This window comes from Oreochromis niloticus, unplaced genomic scaffold (assembly GCF_001858045.2).
Source record: "Oreochromis niloticus isolate F11D_XX unplaced genomic scaffold, O_niloticus_UMD_NMBU tig00003659_pilon, whole genome shotgun sequence".
NCBI classification, from domain to species: Eukaryota; Metazoa; Chordata; class Actinopteri; order Cichliformes; family Cichlidae; genus Oreochromis; species Oreochromis niloticus.
In genome coordinates this window covers 52,553-70,626 of record NW_020327919.1, presented here as the reverse complement: position 1 = coordinate 70,626, position 18,074 = coordinate 52,553, and the positions used below count along the sequence as shown (strand labels likewise).

General features: G+C 55.0%; 8 non-coding genes and 7 pseudogenes across 8 annotated transcripts; all 15 read left to right on the top strand.

The window, feature by feature from the left end:
* Window positions 1-357: 357 nt before the first annotated feature.
* LOC112845156 (5S ribosomal RNA) lies at window positions 358-476 on the top strand. Its single transcript, XR_003217963.1, has one exon. It is a non-coding gene; the product is annotated as a 5S ribosomal RNA (ribosomal RNA).
* A 1,014-nt stretch (window positions 477-1,490) lies between these two features.
* LOC112845202 (5S ribosomal RNA) lies at window positions 1,491-1,608 on the top strand. The gene has a single exon (XR_003218002.1). It is a non-coding gene; the product is annotated as a 5S ribosomal RNA (ribosomal RNA).
* A 1,089-nt stretch (window positions 1,609-2,697) lies between these two features.
* LOC112845190 (5S ribosomal RNA) lies at window positions 2,698-2,816 on the top strand. The gene has a single exon (XR_003217991.1). It is a non-coding gene; the product is annotated as a 5S ribosomal RNA (ribosomal RNA).
* A 1,123-nt stretch (window positions 2,817-3,939) lies between these two features.
* LOC112845189 (5S ribosomal RNA) lies at window positions 3,940-4,058 on the top strand. The gene has a single exon (XR_003217990.1). It is a non-coding gene; the product is annotated as a 5S ribosomal RNA (ribosomal RNA).
* Window positions 4,059-5,199: 1,141 nt separating this feature from the next.
* On the top strand, window positions 5,200-5,318 carry LOC112845188 (5S ribosomal RNA). Its single transcript, XR_003217989.1, has one exon. It is a non-coding gene; the product is annotated as a 5S ribosomal RNA (ribosomal RNA).
* A 1,159-nt stretch (window positions 5,319-6,477) lies between these two features.
* Window positions 6,478-6,595, top strand: LOC112845191 (5S ribosomal RNA). Its single transcript, XR_003217992.1, has one exon. It is a non-coding gene; the product is annotated as a 5S ribosomal RNA (ribosomal RNA).
* A 1,087-nt stretch (window positions 6,596-7,682) lies between these two features.
* On the top strand, window positions 7,683-7,801 carry LOC112845187 (5S ribosomal RNA). The gene has a single exon (XR_003217988.1). It is a non-coding gene; the product is annotated as a 5S ribosomal RNA (ribosomal RNA).
* Window positions 7,802-8,915: 1,114 nt separating this feature from the next.
* Window positions 8,916-9,040, top strand: LOC112845205 (uncharacterized; annotated as a pseudogene).
* A 1,170-nt stretch (window positions 9,041-10,210) lies between these two features.
* Window positions 10,211-10,328, top strand: LOC112845204 (uncharacterized; annotated as a pseudogene).
* A 1,014-nt stretch (window positions 10,329-11,342) lies between these two features.
* Window positions 11,343-11,451, top strand: LOC112845158 (uncharacterized; annotated as a pseudogene).
* Window positions 11,452-12,544: 1,093 nt separating this feature from the next.
* On the top strand, window positions 12,545-12,659 carry LOC112845161 (uncharacterized; annotated as a pseudogene).
* Window positions 12,660-13,734: 1,075 nt separating this feature from the next.
* On the top strand, window positions 13,735-13,846 carry LOC112845163 (uncharacterized; annotated as a pseudogene).
* Window positions 13,847-14,958: 1,112 nt separating this feature from the next.
* LOC112845186 (5S ribosomal RNA) lies at window positions 14,959-15,077 on the top strand. Its single transcript, XR_003217987.1, has one exon. It is a non-coding gene; the product is annotated as a 5S ribosomal RNA (ribosomal RNA).
* A 1,121-nt stretch (window positions 15,078-16,198) lies between these two features.
* On the top strand, window positions 16,199-16,314 carry LOC112845212 (uncharacterized; annotated as a pseudogene).
* Window positions 16,315-17,387: 1,073 nt separating this feature from the next.
* On the top strand, window positions 17,388-17,496 carry LOC112845159 (uncharacterized; annotated as a pseudogene).
* Window positions 17,497-18,074: the final 578 nt, after the last annotated feature.

Genomic DNA, 18,074 nt, shown 5'->3' with positions numbered 1-18,074 from the left:
CTGAGTTGCCGCTGAGGCAACCTGCACCACACCACGGCCTGTGCCGCTGGCTGAGGACAACTACACCACACACTTGGCCAGTGGCTCTGGCTGAGGCCACTACACCACACAAGGTATTGTGGCTCTGGTTGGGCCATCTATTTCCCAACAGGGCCTGGGTGCTGTGGCTGAGGCAATGTACACCACACCAGGGCCTGTGTGCTGGTTAAATATAAATTGAGTCCTTGGGTTAGGGTATTAGGCAAGCATGCAGTTACGTTAACACTGTAGTTAAATTGGAGGGTTGTTCGCGTAACTTCAAGTACTGCCCACCTCACACTTGATTCCATAAATTGACACTTTGTGCTGTGGCCAGCAGCTTACGGCCATACCACCCTGAGCACGCCCGATCTCGTCTGATCTCGGAAGCTAAGCAGGGTTGGGCTTGGTTAGTACTTGGATGGTAGACTGCCTGGGAATACCAGGTGCTGTAAGCTTTACCTTTTCATGTCATTGAACTGCTTTTGATCCAGAGAAGGAGGGTGTTGAAAAACACAAAGCAGCTGCTCATTAATGAGGGCACATTAACGACATTCCTTTGGCGCTTTTCAGCAATGTCTTGTGTGCCGGGTGAGGCCATCCACAACACAACGGGCATATGCTGCTAACATAGGTCATCTAAATTCACCAGGGCCTGTGGTGCAGGCTGAGGCAAATACACCCACACCAGGCCCTGTGCTACTGTCTGAGGCCATATTCATCACACCAGGGCCCACCTGCTGGATGAGGCCATCCACATCACAAGAGGACCTGTGCTCCTTGCCTAGACCAACTACACCACACCAGGGTTTCTGGCTCTGGAGGATCCCACCTGAGGCAATCTACACCACACCAGGGTCTGTGCTTCTGGCTGGTTCCATCTGCACCACACCAGGGCCTGTGCTGATGGCTGAGGCCATCTGCACCACACCAGGGCCTGTGCTGATGGCTGAGGCCATCCGCACCACACCGGTCCTTCTGGCTGCTACATAGGTCATCTAAATTACTCCAGGACCTGTGATTCTGGCTGTGGACCTGTGCTGCTGGCTGAGGCACACTACACCACACCAGGGATTGTGGCTCTGGTTGAGGCCACCTAGACCACACCACGTCCTGAGTTGCCGCTGAGGCAACCTGCACCACACCACGCCTGTGCCGCTGGCTGAGGATCCCACACCACACACTTGGCCAGTGGCTCTGGCTGAGGCCAACTACACCACACAAGGTATTGTGGCTCTGGTTGAGGCCATCTATTTCCCAACAGGGCCTGGGCTGCTGGCTGAGGCAATGTACACCACACCAGGGCCTGTGCTGCTGGTTAAATATAAATTGAGTCCTTGGGTTAGGGTATTAGGCAAGCATGCAGTTACCGTTAACACTGTAGTTAAATTGGAGGGTTGTTCGCGTAACTTCAAGTACTGCCCACCTCACCACTTGATTCCATAAATTGACACTTTGTGCTGTGGCCAGCAGCTTACGGCCATACCACCCTGAGCACGCCGATCTCGTCTGATCTCGGAAGCTAAGCAGGGTTGGGCTTGGTTAGTACTCGGATGGTAGACTGCCTGGGAATACCAGGTGCTGTAAGCTTTACCTTTTCATGTCATTGAACTGCTTTTGATCCAGAGAAGGAGGGTGTTGAAAAACCCAAAGCAGCTGCTCATTAATGAGGGCACATTAACGACATTCCTTTGGCGCTTTTCAGCAATGTCTTGTGCTGCCGGGTGAGGCCATCCACAACACAACGGGGCATATGCTGCTAACATAGGTCATCTAAATTACACCAGGGCCTGTGGTGCAGGCTGAGGCCAAATACACCACACCAGGGCCTGTGGCTCTGGGTGAGGCCATCGACACCACACCGGGGCCTGCGTTGCAGCTGAGGCAACCTGCACCACACCAGGGCCTGTGCTGCTGGCTGAGGCCAACTACACCACACACTTGGCCAGTGGCTCTGCCTGAGGCCACCTACACCACACCAGGCCCTGTGCTACTGTCTGAGGCCATATTCATAACACCAGGGCCTGTGCTGCTGGATGAGGCCATCCACATCACAAGAGGACCTGTGCTCCTTGCCGAGACCAACTACACCACACCAGGGTCTGTGCTTCTGGCTGCTTCCATCTGCACCACACCAGGGCCTGTGCTGATGGCTGAGGCCATCCGCACCACACCGGTCCTTCTGGCTGCTACATAGGTCATCTAAATTACTCCAGGACCTGTGATTCTGGCTGTGGACCTGTGCTGCTGGCTGAGGCACACTACACCACACACAGGGATTGTGGCTCTGGTTGAGGCCACCTAGACCACACCACGTCCTGAGTTGCCGCTGAGGCAACCTGCACCACACCACGGCCTGTGCCGCTGGCTGAGGACAACTACACCACACACTTGGCCAGTGGCTCTGGCTGAGGCCAACTACACCACACAAGGTATTGTGGCTCTGGTTGAGGCCATCTATTTCCCAACAGGGCCTGGGCTGCTGGCTGAGGCAATGTACACCACACCAGGGCCTGTGCTGCTGGTTAAATATAAATTGAGTCCTTGGGTTAGGGTATTAGGCAAGCATGCAGTTACCGTTAACACTGTAGTTAAATTGGAGGGTTGTTCGCGTAACTTCAAGTACTGCCCACCTCACCACTTGATTCCATAAATTGACACTTTGTGCTGTGGCCAGCAGCTTACGGCCATACCACCCTGAGCACGCCCGATCTCGTCTGATCTCGGAAGCTAAGCAGGGTTGGGCTTGGTTAGTACTCGGATGGTAGACTGCCTGGGAATACCAGGTGCTGTAAGCTTTACCTTTTCATGTCATTGAACTGCTTTTGATCCAGAGAAGGAGGGTGTTGAAAAACCCAAAGCAGCTGCTCATTAATGAGGGCACATTAACGACATTCCTTTTGGCGCTTTTCAGCAATGTCTTGTGCTGCCGGGTGAGGCCATCCACAACACAACGGGCATATGCTGCTAACATAGGTCATCTAAATTACACCAGGGCCTGTGTGCAGGCTGAGGCCAAATACACCACACCAGGGCCTGTGGCTCTGGGTGAGGCCATCGACACCACACCGGGGCCTGCGTTGCAGCTGAGGCAACCTGCACCACACCAGGGCCTGTGCTGCTGGCTGAGGCCAACTACACCACACACTTGCCAGTGGCTCTGCCTGAGGCCACCTACACCACACCAGGCCTGTGCTACTGTCTGAGGCCATATTCATCACACCAGGGCCTGTGCTGCTGGATGAGGCCATCCACATCACAAGAGGACCTGTGCTCCTTGCGAGACCAACTACACCACACCAGGGTTTCTGGCTCTGGCTGAGGCAATCTACACCACACCAGGGTCTGTGCTTCTGGCTGGTTCCATCTGCACCACACCAGGGCCTGTGCTGATGGCTGAGGCCATCCGCACCACACCGGTCCTTCTGGCTGCTACATAGGTCATCTAAATTACTCCAGGACCTGTGATTCTGGCTGTGGACCTGTGCTGCTGGCTGAGGCACACTACACCACACCAGGGATTGTGGCTCTGGTTGAGGCCACCTAGACCACACCACGTCCTGAGTTGCCGCTGAGGCAACCTGCACCACACCACGGCCTGTGCCGCTGGCTGAGGACAACTACACCACACACTTGGCCAGTGGCTCTGGCTGAGGCCAACTACACCACACAAGGTATTGTGGCTCTGGTTGAGGCCATCTATTTCCCAACAGGGCCTGGGCTGCTGGCTGAGGCAATGTACACCACACCAGGGCCTGTGCTGCTGGTTAAATATAAATTGAGTCCTTGGGTTAGGGTATTAGGCAAGCATGCAGTTACCGTTAACACTGTAGTTAAATTGGAGGGTTGTTCGCGTAACTTCAAGTACTGCCCACCTCACCACTTGATTCCATAAATTGACACTTTGTGCTGTGGCCAGCAGCTTACGGCCATACCACCCTGAGCACGCCCGATCTCGTCTGATCTCGGAAGCTAAGCAGGGTTGGGCTTGGTTAGTACTCGGATGGTAGACTGCCTGGGAATACCAGGTGCTGTAAGCTTTACCTTTTCATGTCATTGAACTGCTTTTGATCCAGAGAAGGAGGGTGTTGAAAAACCCAAAGCAGCTGCTCATTAATGAGGGCACATTAACGACATTCCTTTTGGCGCTTTTCAGCAATGTCTTGTGCTGCCGGGTGAGGCCATCCACAACACAACGGGGCATATGCTGCTAACATAGGTCATCTAAATTACACCAGGGCCTGTGGTGCAGGCTGAGGCCAAATACACCACACCAGGGCCTGTGGCTCTGGGTGAGGCCATCGACACCACACCGGGGCCTGCGTTGCAGCTGAGGCAACCTGCACCACACCAGGGCCTGTGCTGCTGGCTGAGGCCAACTACACCACACATGGCCAGTGGCTCTGCCTGAGGCCACCTACACCACACCAGGCCTGTGCTACTGTCTGAGGCCATATTCATCACACCAGGGCCTGTGCTGCTGCTGAGGCCATACATCACAGAGGACCTGTGCTCCTTGCGAGATACTACCAGGGGCTCCTTAGACAACTACACCACACCAGGGTTTCTGGCTCTGGCTGAGGCAATCTACACCACACCAGGGTCTGTGCTTCTGGCTGGCTTCCATCTGCACCACACCAGGGCCTGTGCTGATGGCTGAGGCCATCCGCACCACACCGGTCCTTCTGGCTGCTACATAGGTCATCTAAATTACTCCAGGACCTGTGATTCTGGCTGTGGACCTGTGCTGCTGGCTGAGGCACACTACACCACACCAGGGATTGTGGCTCTGGTTGAGGCCACCTAGACCACACCACGTCCTGAGTTGCCGCTGAGGCAACCTGCACCACACCACGGCCTGTGCCGCTGGCTGAGGACAACTACACCACACACTTGGCCAGTGGCTCTGGCTGAGGCCAACTACACCACACAAGGTATTGTGGCTCTGGTTGAGGCCATCTATTTCCCAACAGGGCCTGGGCTGCTGGCTGAGGCAATGTACACCACACCAGGGCCTGTGCTGCTGGTTAAATATAAATTGAGTCCTTGGGTTAGGGTATTAGGCAAGCATGCAGTTACCGTTAACACTGTAGTTAAATTGGAGGGTTGTTCGCGTAACTTCAAGTACTGCCCACCTCACCACTTGATTCCATAAATTGACACTTTGTGCTGTGGCCAGCAGCTTACGGCCATACCACCCTGAGCACGCCCGATCTCGTCTGATCTCGGAAGCTAAGCAGGGTTGGGCTTGGTTAGTACTCGGATGGTAGACTGCCTGGGAATACCAGGTGCTGTAAGCTTTACCTTTTCATGTCATTGAACTGCTTTTGATCCAGAGAAGGAGGGTGTTGAAAAACCCAAAGCAGCTGCTCATTAATGAGGGCACATTAACGACATTCCTTTTGGCGCTTTTCAGCAATGTCTTGTGCTGCCGGGTGAGGCCATCCACAACACAACGGGGCATATGCTGCTAACATAGGTCATCTAAATTACACCAGGGCCTGTGGTGCAGGCTGAGGCCAAATACACCACACCAGGCCTGTGGCTCTGGGTGAGGCCATCGACACCACACCGGGGCCTGCGTTGCAGCTGAGGCAACCTGCACCACACCAGGGCCTGTGCTGCTGGCTGAGGCCAACTACACCACACACTTGGCCAGGCTCTGCCTGGCCACCTACACCACACAGGTCTGTGCTTCTGGCTGAGGCCACCTACACCACACCAGGCCTGTGCTACTGTCTGAGGCCATATTCATCACACCAGGACCTGTGCTGCTGGCTGAGGCCATCCACATCACAAGAGGACCTGTGCTCCTTGCCGAGACCAACTACACCACACCAGGGTTTCTGGCTCTGGCTGAGGCAATCTACACCACACCAGGGTCTGTGCTTCTGGCTGCTTCCATCTGCACCACACCAGGGCCTGTGCTGATGGCTGAGGCCATCCGCACCACACCGGTCCTTCTGGCTGCTACATAGGTCATCTAAATTACTCCAGGACCTGTGATTCTGGCTGTGGACCTGTGCTGCTGGCTGAGGCACACTACACCACACCAGGGATTGTGGCTCTGGTTGAGGCCACCTAGACCACACCACGTCCTGAGTTGCCGCTGAGGCAACCTGCACCACACCACGGCCTGTGCCGCTGGCTGAGGACAACTACACCACACACTTGGCCAGTGGCTCTGGCTGAGGCCAACTACACCACACAAGGTATTGTGGCTCTGGTTGAGGCCATCTATTTCCCAACAGGGCCTGGGCTGCTGGCTGAGGCAATGTACACCACACCAGGGCCTGTGCTGCTGGTTAAATATAAATTGAGTCCTTGGGTTAGGGTATTAGGCAAGCATGCAGTTACCGTTAACACTGTAGTTAAATTGGAGGGTTGTTCGCGTAACTTCAAGTACTGCCCACCTCACCACTTGATTCCATAAATTGACACTTTGTGCTGTGGCCAGCAGCTTACGGCCATACCACCCTGAGCACACCGATCTCGTCTGATCTCGGAAGCTAAGCAGGGTTGGGCTTGGTTAGTACTCGGATGGTAGACTGCCTGGGAATACCAGGTGCTGTAAGCTTTACCTTTTCATGTCATTGAACTGCTTTTGATCCAGAGAAGGAGGGTGTTGAAAAACCCAAAGCAGCTGCTCATTAATGAGGGCACATTAACGACATTCCTTTTGGCGCTTTTCAGCAATGTCTTGTGCTGCCGGGTGAGGCCATCCACAACACAACGGGGCATATGCTGCTAACATAGGTCATCTAAATTACACCAGGGCCTGTGGTGCAGGCTGAGGCACATACACCACACCAGGGCCTGTGGCTCTGGGTGAGGCCATCGACACCACACCGGGGCCTGCGTTGCAGCTGAGGCAACCTGCACCACACCAGGGCCTGTGCTGCTGGCTGAGGCCAACTACACCACACACTTGGCCAGTGGCTCTGCCTGAGGCCACCTACACCACACCAGGCCCTGTGCTACTGTCTGAGGCCATATTCATCACACCAGGGCCTGTGCTGCTGGATGAGGCCATCCACATCACAAGAGGACCTGTGCTCCTTGCCGAGACCAACTACACCACACCAGGGTCTGTGCTTCTGGCTGCTTCCATCTGCACCACACCAGGGCCTGTGCTGATGGCTGAGGCCATCCGCACCACACCGGTCCTTCTGGCTGCTACATAGGTCATCTAAATTACTCCAGGACCTGTGATTCTGGCTGTGGACCTGTGCTGCTGGCTGAGGCACACTACACCACACCAGGGATTGTGGCTCTGGTTGAGGCCACCTAGACCACACCACGTCCTGAGTTGCCGCTGAGGCAACCTGCACCACACCACGCCTGTGCCGCTGGCTGAGGACAACTACACCACACACTTGGCCAGTGGCTCTGGCTGAGGCCAACTACACCACACAAGGTATTGTGGCTCTGGTTGAGGCCATCTATTTCCCAACAGGGCCTGGGCTGCTGGCTGAGGCAATGTACACCACACCAGGGCCTGTGCTGCTGGTTAAATATAAATTGAGTCCTTGGGTTAGGGTATTAGGCAAGCATGCAGTTACCGTTAACACTGTAGTTAAATTGGAGGGTTGTTCGCGTAACTTCAAGTACTGCCCACCTCACCACTTGATTCCATAAATTGACACTTTGTGCTGTGGCCAGCAGCTTACGGCCATACCACCCTGAGCACGCCCGATCTCGTCTGATCTCGGAAGCTAAGCAGGGTTGGGCTTGGTTAGTACTCGGATGGTAGACTGCCTGGGAATACCAGGTGCTGTAAGCTTTACCTTTTCATGTCATTGAACTGCTTTTGATCCAGAGAAGGAGGGTGTTGAAAAACCCAAAGCAGCTGCTCATTAATGAGGGCACATTAACGACATTCCTTTTGGCGCTTTTCAGCAATGTCTTGTGCTGGGTGAGGCCATCCACAACACAACGGGGCATATGCTGCTAACATAGGTCATCTAAATTACACCAGGGCCTGTGGTGCAGGCTGAGGCCAAATACACCACACCAGGGCCTGTGGCTCTGGGTGAGGCCATCGACACCACACCGGGGCCTGCGTTGCAGCTGAGGCAACCTGCACCACACCAGGGCCTGTGCTGCTGGCTGAGGCCAACTACACCACACACTTGGCCAGTGGCTCTGCCTGAGGCCACCTACACCACACCAGGCCTGTGCTACTGTCTGAGGCCATATTCATCACACCAGGGCCTGTGCTGCTGGATGAGGCCATCCACATCACAAGAGGACCTGTGCTCCTTGCCGAGACCAACTACACCACACCAGGGTTTCTGCCTCTGGCTGAGGCAATCTACACCCACACACCAGGGTCTGTGCTTCTGGCTGCTTCCATCTGCACCACACCAGGGCCTGTGCTGATGGCTGAGGCCATCCGCACCACACCGGTCCTTCTGGCTGCTACATAGGTCATCTAAATTACTCCAGGACCTGTGATTCTGGCTGTGACCTGTGCTGCTGGCTGAGGCACACTACACCACACCAGGATTGTGGCTCTGGTTGAGGCCACCTAGACCACACCACGTCCTGAGTTGCGCTGAGGCAACCTGCACCAACCACGGCCTGTGCGCTGGCTGAGGACAACTACACCACACACTTGGCCAGTGGCTCTGGCTGAGGCCAACTACACCACACAAGGTATTGTGGCTCTGGTTGAGGCCATCTATTTCCCAACAGCCTGGGCTGCTGGCTGAGGCAATGTACACCACACCAGGGCCTGTGCTGCTGGTTAAATATAAATTGAGTCTTGGGTTAGGGTATTAGGCAAGCATGCAGTTACGTTAACACAGTTAAATTGGAGGGTTGTTCGCGTAACTTCAAGTACTGCCCACCTCACCACTTGATTCCATAAATTGACACTTTGTGCTGTGCCAGCAGCTTACGGCCATACCACCCTGAGCACGCCCGATCTCGTCTGATCTCGGAAGCTAAGCAGGGTTGGGCTTGGTTAGTACTCGGATGGTCCCACTAGACTGCCTGGGAATACCAGGTGCTGTAAGCTTTACCTTTTCATGTCATTGAACTGCTTTTGATCCAGAGAAGGAGGGTTGAAAACCCAAAGCAGCTGCTCACACTTAATGAGGGCACATTAACGACATTCCTTTTGGCGCTTTTCAGCAATGTCTTGTGCTGCCGGTGAGGCCATCCACAACACAACGGGGCATATTGCTGCTAACATAGGTCATCTAAATTACACCAGGGCCTGTGGTGCAGGCTGAGGCCAAATACACCACACCAGGGCCTGTGGCTGGTGAGGATCCCACCCATCGACACCACACCGGGGCCTGCGTTGCAGCTGAGGCAACCTGCACCACACCAGGGCCTGTGCTGCTGGCTGAGGCCAACTACACCACACACTGGCTCTGCTGTGGCCAGGTCCTGTGCCTGCTGAGCCACCTACACCACACCAGGCCTGTGCTACTGTCTGAGGCCATATTCATCACACCAGGCCTGTGCTGCTGGCTGAGGCCATCCACATCACAAGAGGACCTGTGCTCCTTGCGACCAACTACCAGGGTTTGTGGCTCACTAGACAACTACACCACACCAGGGTTTCTGGCTCTGGCTGAGGCAATCTACACCACACCAGGGTCTGTGCTTCTGGCTGTTCCATCTGCACCACACCAGGGCCTGTGTGATGGCTGAGGCCATCCGCACCACACCGGTCTTCTGGCTGCTACATAGGTCATCTAAATTTACTCCAGGACCTGTGATTTCTGGCTGTGGACCTGTGCTGCTGGCTGAGGCACACTACACCACACAGGGATTGTGGCTCTGTTGAGGCCACCTAGAGGATCCCACCCACACCACGTCCTGAGTTGCCGCTGAGGCAACCTGCACCACACCACCGCCTGTGCCGCTGGCTGAGGACACTACACCACACACTTGGCCAGTGGCTCTGGCTGAGGCCAACTACACACACAAGGTATTGTGGCTCTGGTTGAGGCCATCTATTTCCCAACAGGGCCTGGGCTGCTGGCTGAGGCAATGTACACCACACCAGGGCCTGTGCTGCTGGTTAAATATAAATTGAGTCCTTGGGTTAGGGTATTAGGCAAGCATGCAGTTACCGTTAACACTGTAGTTAATTGGAGGGTTGTTCGCGTAACTTCAAGTACTGCCCACCTCACCACTTGATTCCATAAATTGACACTTTGTGCTGTGGCCAGCAGTTTACGGCCATACCACCCTGAGCACGCCCGATCTCGTCTGATCTCGGAAGCTAAGCAGGTTGGGCTTGGTTAGTACTCGGATGGTAGACTGCCTGGGAATACCAGGTGCTGTAAGCTTTACCTTTTCATGTCATTGAACTGCTTTTGATCCAGAGAAGAGGTGTTTGAAAAACCCAAAGCAGCTGCTCATTAATGAGGGCACATTAACGACATTCCTTTTGGCGCTTTTCAGCAATGTCTTGTGCTGCCGGGTGAGGCCATCCACAACACAACGGGGCATATGCTGCTAACATAGGTCATCTAAATTACACCAGGGCCTGTGGTGCAGGCTGAGGCCAAATACACCACACCAGGGCCTGTGGCTCTGGGTGAGGCCATCGACACACACCGGGGCCTGCGTTGCAGCTGAGGCAACCTGCACCACACCAGGGCCTGTGCTGCTGGCTGAGGCCAACTACACCACACAGGCGTGGCTACTGTCCTGAGGCCATATTCATCACACCAGGGCCCTGTGCTGCTGGCTGAGGCCCATCCACATCACAAGAGGACCAGTGCTCCTTGCCGAGAACAACTACACCACACCAGGGTTTGTGGCTCTGGCTGTGCCATCCGCACACACCGGTCCTTCTGGCTGCCTACATAGGTCATCTGAAAATTACTCCAGGACCTGTGATTCTGGCTGTGGACCTGTGCTGCTGGCTGAGGCACACTACACCACACCAGGGATTGTGGCTCTGGTTGAGGCCACCTAGACCACACCACGTCCTGAGTTGCGCTGAGGCCACCTGCACCACACCACGGCCTGTGCCGCTGGCTGAGGACAACTACACCACACACTTGGCCAGTGGCTCTGGCTGAGGCCAACTACACCACACAAGGTATTGTGGCTCTGGTTGGAGGCCATCTATTTCCCAACAGGGCCTGGGCTGCTGGCTGAGGCAATGTACACCACACCAGGGCCTGTGCTGCTGGTTAAATATAAATTGAGTCCTGGGTGCTACATAGGGTATTAGGCAAGCATGCAGTTACCGTTAACACTGTAGTTAAATTGGAGGGTTGTTCGCGTAACTTCAAGTACTGCCCACCTCAACACTTGATTCCATAAATTGACACTTGTGCTGGTGGCCAGCAGCTTACGGCCATACCACCCTGAGCTCGTCAGATCTCGGAAGCTAAGCAGGGTTGGGCTTGGTTAGTACTCGGATGGTAGACTGCCTGGGAATACCAGGTGCTGTAAGCTTTACCTTTTCATGTCATTGAACTGCTTTTGATCCAGAGAAGGAGGGTGTTGAAAAACCCAAAGCAGCTGCTCATTAATGAGGGCACATAACGACATTCCTTTTGGCGCTTTTCAGCAATGTCTTGTGCTGCGGTGAGGCCATCCACAACACAACGGGGCATATGCTGCTAACATAGCATCTAAATTACACCAGGGCCTGTGGTGCAGGCTGAGGCCAAATACACCACACCAGGGCCTGTGGCTCTGGTGAGGCCATCGACACCACACCGGGGCTGCCTCTGCAGCTGAGGCAACCTGCACCACACCAGGGCCTGTGCTGCTGGCTGAGGCCAACTACACCACACACTTGGCCAGTGGCTCTGCCTGAGGCCACCTACACCACACCAGGCCTGTGCTCTGGCTGAGGCCATACATCACAAGAGGCCTGTGCTCTGCTGAGGCCAATACACCACACCAGGGTTTGTGGCTCTGGCTGAGGCCAACTACACCACACCAGGGTTGTGCTTCTGAGGCATCTCACCACACCAGGGCTGTGCTTCTGGGCCATCCACCACACCAGGGCCTGTGCTGATGGCTGAGGCCATCCGCACCACACCGGTCCTTCTGGCTGCTACATAGGTCATCTAAATTACTCCAGGACCTGTGATTCTGGCTGTGGACCTGTGCTGCTGGCTGAGGCACACTACACCACACCAGGGATTGTGGCTCTGGTTGAGGCCACCTAGACCACACCACGTCCTGAGTTGCCGCTGAGGCAACCTGCACCACACACCCTGTGCCGCTGGCTGAGGACAACTACACCACACACTTGGCAGTGGCTCTGGCTGAGGCCAACTACACCACACAAGGTATTGTGGCTCTGGTTGAGGCCATCTATTTCCCAACAGGGCCTGGGCTGCTGGCTGAGGCAATGTACACCACACCAGGGCCTGTGCTGCTGGTTAAATAAATTGAGTCCTTGGGTTAGGGTATTAGGCAAGCATGCAGTTACCGTTAACACTGTAGTTAAATTGGAGGGTTGTTCGCGTAACTTCAAGTACTGCCCACCTCACCACTTGATTCCATAAATTGACACTTTGTGCTGTGGCCAGCAGCTTACGGCCATACCACCCTGAGCACGCCCGATCTCGTCTCTCGGAACTAAGCAGGGTTGGGCTTGGTTAGTACTCGGATGGTAGACTGCCTGGGAATACCAGGTGCTGTAAGCTTTACCTTTTCATGTCATTGAACTGCTTTTGATCCAGAGAAGGAGGGTGTTGAAAAACCCAAAGCAGCTGCTCATTAATGAGGGCACATTAACGACATTCCTTTTGGCGCTTTCAGCAATGTCTTGTGCTGCCGGGTGAGGCCATCCACAACACAAGGGCATATGCTGCTAACATAGGTCATCTAAATTACACCAGGCCTGTGGTCAGGCTGAGGCCAAATACACCACACCAGGGCCTGTGGCTCTGGGTGAGGCCATCGACACCACACCGGGGCCTGCGTTGCAGCTGAGGCAACTGCACCACACCAGGGCCTGTGCTGCTGGCAGAGGCCAACTACACCACACACTTGGCCAGTGGCTCTGCCTCAGGCCACCTACACCACACCAGGTCCTGTGCTTCTGGCTGAGGCCACCTACACCACAGGGCGTGCTACTGTCTGAGGCCATATCATCACACCAGGGCCTGTGCTGCTGGCTGAGGCCATCCACACAAGAGGACCAGTGCTCCTTGCCGAGACAACTACACCACACCAGGGTTTGTGCTCTGGCTGAGGCCATCCCGCACCACACCGGTCCCACTTCTGGCTGCTACATAGGTCATCTAAATTACTCCAGGACCTGTGATTCTGGCTGTGGACCTGTGCTGCTGGCTGAGGCACACTACACCACACCAGGGATTGTGGCTCTGGTTGAGGCCACCTAGACCACACCACGTCCTGAGTTGCGCTGAGGCATCCCAGAGGATCCACCACGGCCTGTGCCGCTGGCTGAGGACAACTACACCACACACTTGGCCAGTGGCTCTGGCTGAGGCCAACTACACCACACAAGGTATTGTGGCTCTGGTTGAGGCCATCTATTTCCCAACAGGGCCTGGGCTGCTGGCTGAGGCAATGTACACCACACCAGGGCCTGTGCTGCTGTTAAATATAAATTGAGTCCTTGGGTTAGGGTATTAGGCAAGCATGCAGTTACCGTTAACACTGTAGTTAAATTGGAGGTTGTTCGCGTAACTTCAAGTACTGCCCACCTCACCACTTGATTCCATAAATTGACACTTTGTGCTGTGGCCAGCAGCTTACGGCCATACCACCCTGAGCACGCTCGTCTGATCTCGAAGCTAAGCAGGGTTGGGCTTGGTTAGTACTCGGATGGTAGACTGCCTGGGAATACCAGGTGCTGTAAGCTTTACCTTTTCATGTCATTGAACTGCTTTTGATCCAGAGAAGGAGGGTGTTGAAAAACCCAAAGCAGCTGCTCATTAATGAGGCACATTAACGACATTCCTTTTGGCGCTTTTCAGCAATGTCTTGTGCTGCCGGGTGAGGCCATCCACAACACAACGGGGCATATGCTGCTAACATAGGTCATCTAAATTACACCAGGGCCTGTGGTGCAGGCTGAGGCCAAATACACCACACCAGGGCCTGTGGCTCTGGGTGAGGCCATCGACACCACACCTGCGTTGCAGCTGAGGCAACCTGCACCACACCAGGCCTGTGCTGCTGGCTGAGGCCAACTACACCACACACTTGGCCAGTGGCTCTGCCTGAGGCCACCTACACCACACCAGGCCTGTGCTGCTGCTGAGGCCATCCACATCACAAGGGCCTGTGCTCCTTGCCGAGACCAACTACACCACACCAGGGTGTGCTCTGCTGAGGCAATCTACACCACACCAGGGTTTCTGTGCTCTGGCTGGGCAATCTGCACCACACCAGGGCCTGTGCTGATGGCTGAGGCCATCCGCACCACACCAGGGCCTGTGCTGATGGCTGAGGCCATCCGCACCACACCGGTCCTTCTGGCTGCTACATAGGTCATCTAAATTACTCCAGGACCTGTGATTCTGGCTGTGGACCTGTGCTGCTGGCTGAGGCACACTACACCACACCAGGGATTGTGGCTCTGGTTGAGGCCACCTAGACCACACCACGTCCTGAGTTGCCGCTGAGGCAACCTGCACCACACCACGGCCTGTGCCGCTGGCTGAGGACAACTACACCACACACTTGGCCAGTGGCTCTGGCTGAGGCCAACTACACCACACAAGGTATTGTGGCTCTGGTTGAGGCCATCTATTTCCCAACAGGGCCTGGGCTGCTGGCTGAGGCAATGTACACCACACCAGGGCCTGTGCTGCTGGTTAAATATAAATTGAGTCCTTGGGTTAGGGTATTAGGCAAGCATGCAGTTACCGTTAACACTGTAGTTAAATTGGAGGGTTGTTCGCGTAACTTCAAGTACTGCCCACCTCACCACTTGATTCCATAAATTGACACTTTGTGCTGTGGCCAGCAGCTTACGGCCATACCACCCTGAGCACGCCCGATCTCGTCTGATCTCGGAAGCTAAGCAGGGTTGGGCTTGGTTAGTACTCGGATGGTAGACTGCCTGGGAATACCAGGTGCTGTAAGCTTTACCTTTTCATGTCATTGAACTGCTTTTGATCCAGAGAAGGAGGGTGTTGAAAAACCCAAAGCAGCTGCTCATTAATGAGGGCACATTAACGACATTCCTTTTGGCGCTTTTCAGCAATGTCTTGTGCTGCCGGGTGAGGCCATCCACAACACAACGGGGCATATGCTGCTAACATAGGTCATCTAAATTACACCAGGGCCTGTGGTGCAGGCTGAGGCCAAATACACCACACCAGGGCCTGTGGCTCTGGGTGAGGCCATCGACACCACACCGGGCCTGCGTTGCAGCTGAGGCAACCTGCACCACACCAGGGCCTGTGCTGCTGGCTGAGGCCAACTACACCACACACTTGGCCAGTGGCTCTGCCTGAGGCCACCTACACCACACCAAGGCCCACACCACCTGTGCTACTGTCTGAGGCCATATTCATACACCAGGCCTGTGCTGCTGGATGAGCCATCCACATCACAAGAGACCTGTGCTCCTTGCCGAGACCAACTACACCACACCAGGGTTTGTGGCCTGGCTAGGCAATCTACACCACACCAGGGTCTGTGCTTCTGGCTGCTTCCATCTGCACCACACCAGGGCCTTGCTGATGGCTGAGGCCATCCGCACCACACCGTCCTTCTGGCTGCTACATAGGTCATCTAAATTACTCCAGGACCTGTGATTCTGGCTGTGGACCTGTGCTGCTGGCTGAGGCACACTACACCACACCAGGGATTGTGGCTCTGGTTGAGGCCACCTAGACCACACCACGTCCTGAGTTGCGCTGAGGCAACCTGCACCACACCACCGCCTGTCCGTGGCTGAGGACAACTACACCACACCTTGACAGTGGCTCTGGCTGAGGCCAACTACACCACACAAGGTATTGTGGCTCTGGTTGAGGCCATCTATTTCCCAACAGGGCCTGGGCTGCTGGCTGAGGCAATGTACACCACACCAGGGCCTGTGCTGCTGGTTAAATATAAATGAGTCCCAGGTTAGGGTATTAGGCAAGCATGCAGTTACCGTTAACACTGTAGTTAAATTGGAGGGTTGTTCGCGTAACTTTCAAGTACTGCCCACCTCACCACTTGATTCCATAAATTGACACTTTGTGCTGTGCCAGCAGCTTACGGCCATACCACCCTGAGCACGCCCGATCTCGTCTGATTCGGAAGCTAAGCAGGGTTGGGCTTGGTTAGTACTTGGATGGTAGACTGCCTGGGATACCAGTGCTGTAAGCTTACCTTTCATGTCATTGAACTGCTTTTGATCCAGAGAAGGAGGGTGTTGAAAAACCCAACAGCTGCTCATAATGAGGGCACATTAACGACATTCCTTTGGCGCTTTCAGCAATGTCTTGTGCTGCCGGGTGAGCCATCCACAACACAATGGGGCATATGCTGCTAACATAGGTCATCTAAATTAACCAGGCCTGTGGTCAGGCTGAGCCAAATACACCACACCAGGCTGTGGCTCAGGGTGAGGCCCATCGACACCCACACCGGGGCCTGCGTTGCAGCTGAGCGAACTGCACCACCAGGGCTGGCTGCTGGCAGAGGCAACTACACCACACACTTGGCCAGTGCTCTCCTAGCCACCTACACCAACCAGGTCCTGTGCTTCTGGCTGAGGCCACCTACACCACACCAGGGCGTGCGCTACTGTCTGAGGCCATATTCATCACACCAGGGCCTGTGCTGCTGGCTGAGGCCATCCACATCACAAGAGGACCAGTGCTCCTTGCCGAGAACAACTACACCACACCAGGGTTTGTGGCTCTGGCTGAGGCCATCCGCACCACACCGGTCCTTCTGGCTGCTACATAGGTCATCTAAATTACTCCAGGACCTGTGATTCTGGCTGTGGACCTGTGCTGCTGGTTGTGGCACTCTAGAGGATCCCACCACCACACCAGGGATTGTGGCTCTGGTTGAGGCCACCTAGACCACACCACGTCCTGAGTTGCGGCTGAGGCAACCTGCACCACACCACGGCCTGTGCCGCTGGCTGAGGACAACTACACCACACACTTGGCCAGTGCTTGGCTGAGGCCAACTACACCACACAAGTATTGTGGCTCTGGTTGGGCCATCTATTTCCCAACAGGGCCTGGGCTGCTGGCTGAGGCAATGTACACCACACCAGGGCCTGTGCTGCTGGTTAAATATAAATTGAGTCCTTGGGTTAGGGTATTAGGCAAGCATGCAGTTACCGTTAACACTGTAGTTAAATTGGAGGGTTGTTCGCGTAACTTCAAGTACTGCCCACCTCACCACTTGATTCCATAAATTGACACTTTGTGCTGTGGCCAGCAGCTTACGGCCATACCACCCTGAGCTCGTCAGATCTCAGAAGCTAAGCAGGGTTGGGCTTGGTTAGTACTCGGATGGTAGACTGCCTGGGAATACCAGGTGCTGTAAGCTTTACCTTTTCATGTCATTGAACTGCTTTTGATCCAGAGAAGGAGGGTGTTGAAAAACCAAAGCAGCTGCTCATTAATGAGGGCACATTAACGACATTCCTTTTGGCGCTTTCAGCATGTCTTGTGCTGCCGGGTGAGGCCATCCACAACACACGGGCATATGGTGCTAACATAGTCATCTAAATACAACAGGGCCTGTGGTGCAGGTGAGGCCAAATACACCACACCAGGGCCTGTGGCTCTGGGTGAGACCATCGACACCACACCGGGCTGCGTTGCAGCTGAGGCAACCTGCACCACCCAGGGCCTGTGCTGCGGCTGAGGCCAACTACACCAACACTGGCCAGTGGCTCTGCCTGAGCCACCTACACCACACCAGCCCTGGCTGCTGGTGAGGCCATCCACATCACAAGAGACCTGTGCTCCTTGCCGAGACCAATACACCACACCAGGGTTTGTGGCTCTGGCTGAGGCAATCTACACCACACCAGGGTCGTGCTTCTGGCTGGTTCCATCTGCACCACACCAGGGCCTGTGCTGATGGCCTTGCGATGGCTGAGCCATCCGCACCACACCGGT